At 34.6% G+C, this 5697-nt stretch overlaps 1 long non-coding RNA gene across 1 annotated transcript; it reads left to right on the forward strand.

Moving 5' to 3' along the window:
• Positions 1-1116: 1116 nt before the first annotated feature.
• LOC108660853 (uncharacterized) lies at positions 1117-3032 on the forward strand. The gene is made up of 3 exons (XR_016024838.1): positions 1117-1180; positions 1830-1913; positions 2785-3032. It is a non-coding gene; the product is annotated as an uncharacterized LOC108660853 (long non-coding RNA).
• Positions 3033-5697: the final 2665 nt, after the last annotated feature.

Consider the following 5697-nt stretch of genomic DNA (forward strand, 5'->3'; position numbering starts at 1 on the left):
GTTTAGAAGTGATAAAAGACGAAATGAGTAGTTTAGGATAAAATATTTCGCAAGTGAGAAAATAATAATAATTTTATCGGAGGAGAATTTGTGAGATAAAAGGCGATTTGGAAGTCAAGTGAGGCATAATAAGGTATTTTTGGTACCAAGGAGACAGGATAAAATTTTTAGAATAAAATAATATTTTATTAATAAAATAATATTAAAATATTAATATTTAGCCGGATGTCGAAGTCAATCAAGAAGGAGGATCATATGGTTGATCCAAGTGGGGGAGAAGATGACAAGCCCGACTCTACAAAAATATTTGTGATGACATACATGTGGTGGATAGCATGTTTACATGCTAAGAAAGTCTTGAAAAATTTACAAAAGTCGGTATTGTACCTAGAGGTACAATAAAGTTGATTTAAGCCTCGAACTAGATCAAATAGAGAATTTACAATGAAATTAAGAATTTTAAAGTCCCAGATTGGGTTAATATGGTGATTCGGAGTTCGAGGATCAATTTGGAGTCAAATTGGAATTTTCACTATCCAGGGGTAAAATGATCATTTGCCACCTGGGGACAAAATGGAAATTTTTAGAAAAGATTTTTGGCCCCATTTGACTTATTGGAGTAAGATTTGAGGTTTAGAAGTGAAAAATTTTAATTTCGGTATAATTTGGAGTAAAAGGGTAAAATGGTAATTTTACCATTCGAAATCGAAAATTTAATTTTTTGAAAGGATTTTGATCAAATTTAATTATTTGGAGTGTGAAATGAGTATGAGGAGTGAAAATTATGCATTATGGAAAATTTTCAATTTTTGGGGTAAAAATGTAATTTTTGAAAAGTTCGGGGGCAAAAGTGTAATTTTGAAAAATTTGCTCCACCAAAACTTCGGAAAAATCTGGAAATTTCACTTAAGACTTGGATAAGTCAAAGGGAATGCATGGTGAAAAAAATAGGACAAGTGGATGGCTAGAAAAAAAAATGAATTAATAAAATATTTAAAATATGAATAAAATAATATTATTTCATTAAACAATAAAAAGGCATAAAAAAAATCAGCCCACCCATTCTTCTTCTTCAACATTCGGCCAAGCAAGAAACAAGAGAGAGAAAGGAGAAAACAAAACCCTAGAGAGAGAAAATCAAAGAAAAAGTGTGAATTTTCAAGGAAATTAAGTGAAAAAGGTGAGATTTTTTCTATTAAGCTTGAGTTTTCTTATTCCCAAGCATTTCTCTTTATTTTCCATGATTAAATTACATGTTTTCATGATGAATTCAATTCTGAAAAAATGGGTTAGGAGAGAGAAAGTTGTTGGATTTATTTGATTTTAATTTATGTTAGTGTTTTTAGTTAGTTTAGCATATTTAGAAACAAAACAACAAGAAAAGAATTTATTTTCTCCCCCAACTATTAATGGCTGAATTTACCATGTAGTGAGTGAGGATGAGTTTGATTTTATTCTAGGAGAATTGGTTAAGGAATAATGAATTATGAGCCCAGAAAAATAATGGGAATTTTAGGAGCAAAAATATGAATTTTTACCCACTAGGGGTATTTTCATAATTTGCTGTTGCGACTGATAATTTGCATCACACTGAGGGACATTAAGTTAATTTGGGTGCAATTGAGGTATAGAAACTGAAAAGAATTAAATTGGAGTTTAAACGAACCCGTTAGGAATTTAATCGGGTGATAAGACGAATTAGGCTAATACCGGATTTAGATAGTTACCAGTGCATTTTTGCATTCCATATCATGCATTGGTAGTCCAAATTAGTTTAATTTTGATTTAGTACCAACTTAGTGAAATTCTCGATTTTGTATTGTGTCAAGGTGGTGAGTCCTCCAATAAAGGCAAGGAAATTGCATCCGAGGACCAGTAGACAGAGTGCTTCGAAAGTCTGCATTCTAGACATTGTGAGTAAACTTATTATCGTCTTAATTATCTAGAGTAGTTTTATACAACTGTGTGATTTTATGAAAAATGGGTTTAAATGGTAAATTGTTATGTTTTAAGGGAAATTGTGATTTTATAAAATGATTTTATAAATTTTCTAGAAAATCGAATATTGGTTTTGAAAATAGAGTAATTGGAGACTGCTAGTTTGTGTTGCAAATTTATGGTTTTAAATTGAATGGCTTATGACAATAAATGAGCATGAATGGCTAAACTGATTTTGGTGTTATAATTATTTATATTGTGTATTCAGCCTTGAGAGGCTAGATTTACCGATAAATCGCCATGCCATGCTAGAATGAATTTTATTGAATTGGTGGAGTATATATTAATTATTTACTGCAGAGGGGGTTCCGTGGACCAGCCTATTAGAGGGGCACGGTAAACTCCATTATATTATTACCTCGAACGGAGAGGCGCGTAGGGTATCTCCTGGGGTATAGCTTAGGGTTCACTTCACACCAAACCACCACGTGAAGGGGAACTCAGCCAACGCCAAGGAACGGCTGTATTTTTCTCAAACAAAAATATATTTTAAGTGTATAAAAAATTTTAACAGCCTTGGCGGACTCGGTTAGATGCCCTGCGCAAGGTATCACCGAGTATGAGTTTTGGCACGAGCCAAAGTTTTAAGAAATTCATAAGCCAAGTTGATTACTCGATTTTTATGGATTGATTTTATTTGGTTGAAATGAGTTGAATGGCAATGAAATTACAGTATGATGATTTATTTTAATTGTCTCCATTTACTCGACTTTAGATAGTTTAGATGGTATCTGTTTACTCACTGGGATTTTATAATCTCACCACCCTCATTTCCTCACATTTCAGGCTCAGGGAATTTTGTAGTTAGCTGACTTGAACAAGGACCTTCATTTGGACTCGAATTGGTAAAAGCTGTAGGTTTCCAGCTTCCGATGCATTTTGGATAGATATGGGCCCACGTGTCACTGTAAAAGAAATTTTATGCTTTGGTTATTTGCTTTATAGTATATATGAATATAATTATCTTTTACGCTATAAGAATTATGTACTGATAGTTTTATGAAAATTATTTTACAAGAAAATAGTTTATTTTATTGAATATTTTTATCATATTCAAATGGTCAAATTTTCACTTCAAATGAACGTTTTAGATACTTAATTTTTTTTTCTCATTAAGTATATATTTTCGGCTTACCTACTACATTTTTAGCAAGTTTCGAGGTTTTCGACAAAAATGACGAAAATGCCCCTGTGAGCCAAAAAAAATGTTATGTTATGATTTGGAAATGATTTGTAATCCTTCGTATTTTGATTATTTGATAACTATTGCTCACTGGGGAAGTGCGAAAGCTGATACGAGAGCCTTGCGAGGTTTCGATCGACATTCGGGGTGAAGAATGTTTGTCGAGGCTTCGCGGCGGTTGTCACGGGCTCGATGGGGAGTTCTGGGTCGTGACAAGCTTCTTCTCCCATTTTCCAGCAACTTGTCTTCTTCTTCCTTCTTCCCTCTCACGTTTCTTTAAAACCTCCATAGAAGCTTGATATGGAGCTTGCATAATTTTCTCTCTCTAGCTTTAATTTTTCATACCTTTGTGCCCTTTTGACTAGAACCCTTGTATTCTTTCATTCTTTCACTTCAAAATCCTTGGTAAAGCTTATTTACATACTTTCTCTCACTAGTTGGGCATTCTTGAGAGAGAAAGAGAGAATTACCCCATTTGTTTGGAAGCTATTGAAAGGGAATTCAACTATAAAGAAACCCACGGGTGAGTGATGAACTAAGCTCAATTTTTAGCTGTAGAAAATGGCTAGTAATTGGGATTATGAGTTGTTTTATTGTTAAAGATGTTCATTCATTTTATAGTGATTTAGATAGTGAACATAGATAGCCATTTAATGTGGCCATTGAAAGATAGCTAAGAGATAGCTTTTAGGGTTCATAGTGTGTGAATTGACCTATTACTTATGCTAATGTGATCTTAGGTTCTAATGAAGTCCCATCCTTCCAATTGGATCATTAGGGGAATTAGAGTCAGCTAAAGGCTCAACAATACATCGGTGAGTGGACTACCTATCAAAACTATTTTGGGAATGTGACTGTTTTGTACAAAGTGTTTGAATGATTTTATACAACTTTTCTTAAAAATGAGTGCCTTGGAACAAGCTCTTGAGAAATGGTTTATGTTGTGACATGTGACTATTATTGATTCATGCACTACCACATTGTGTTGATATATATATATATATGAATATATTGTTGTGTAATGACATTGACTCGGCTATGTGCGAGTAGGGAGTACGCATAAGCCGAGGATGACCCAATTATGTGCGAGTAAGGAGTACGCATAACCCGGTGATGACCCAGCCATGTGCGAGTAGGGAGTGCGCATGAGCTAGTGATGATGATGATGGCATGGTGTGCATGATGATGATGGGTATACGTATACATATATACATATGTAAATATGTGTGATATAGGAAATTAATGAGTAATGGTATATGGTTGTAATGCATGTGAAACTTGACATGTTAAACTGTGGAAAATTGTTATATGTTTCATGTTGGTTTGGACATTTCAGCAGGGTGGGTTTTCTTTGGAAAAAGGGTAAATTTTTCATTGGTGCCCTGTTTCTCACTGCAGCGAGAATCATTTTTGCTACAGTGAGAAACTTTAAGGTTTGGAAGGATAGACTAGCCAGAAACTCACTACAGCGAGAATGCATTTTTGCTGCAGCAAGAATGACACTGTAGCTTCTCGTTGTAGCGAAATTCATTCTCGCTGCAGCGAGAAACTTTCTATTTCTGGTTTACAATTTCACTACAGCGAAAAACTTTCTGTTTCTGGGTTACAATTTCGCTGCAGCGAGATTCAATCTCGCTGTAGTGAAAAACTTTCTGTTTTGTCTCCTATCTTGTCCAATTGCTGTCCTATTTTTAACTTTTTTGCTACCATATATGAGCATGGACTTCTAACATTAAGGACTAAATGAGTTAAGTTGAGAAACCCTTTCAGCTGCAACGAAGATTCGTTGTCGTATTTGACTTGCTTGCGTAATAGTGAAGCTTTCATTCTTCAAATGGTTCGTTATGTATGGGTTCATGATTTTCAAATGATTAATCATTTAAGGGCTTGATAAGGGGTTTTTAATATGAATGGAACTAAATTGCATTGTTTTGAAACAAGTGCATCATGATTTTAAATTCTCCCTCGTTGTTGCTTGTTCCCTTCTTTGTTCACTCACTGGGCTTATACTCACCGATTTCAACTTCATGTTTTCAGATCACGAGGCAGCCGGTACCTAGGGCGAGGTGTCCTCGTAGAATTGTATCCATCTTTTGGTAGGTGTCTCGGCATTCAGTAGTTGTACATTCGTCTGAGTCCCTTCGCTGGAAGTCGAGTATTCTTTTGTTGTGTATAGACAAACCTAATGTAAATTATTAAGATACATGTTGTAGATAATGTATATACACTTGTTTGGTATGCCAATATGAGATGGCAACGTTTAATATTATTATGATTCTAAGTTATGAAATATGATTTAGCAGTTTATAATGGAACGATGAACAGGTCAGATTTATAGGCTTGCTTGGGCTTATTGGACTACATCCATTGGGCCCATGCGCCCGTCATGGCCCAGAATTTGGGTCGTGACAATTGGTCTCACATAGCATGACCTAACTTCTTCACCTTGCAAGGCTCGTAAACAAACTTAACTTTAAGGTGTTCATCTGAAATAGAAATGCCCATCAAATAATTAT

Source organism: Theobroma cacao, chromosome 2 (assembly GCF_053813885.1).
Source record: "Theobroma cacao isolate CCN51 chromosome 2, ASM5381388v1, whole genome shotgun sequence".
NCBI classification, from domain to species: domain Eukaryota; kingdom Viridiplantae; phylum Streptophyta; class Magnoliopsida; order Malvales; family Malvaceae; genus Theobroma; species Theobroma cacao.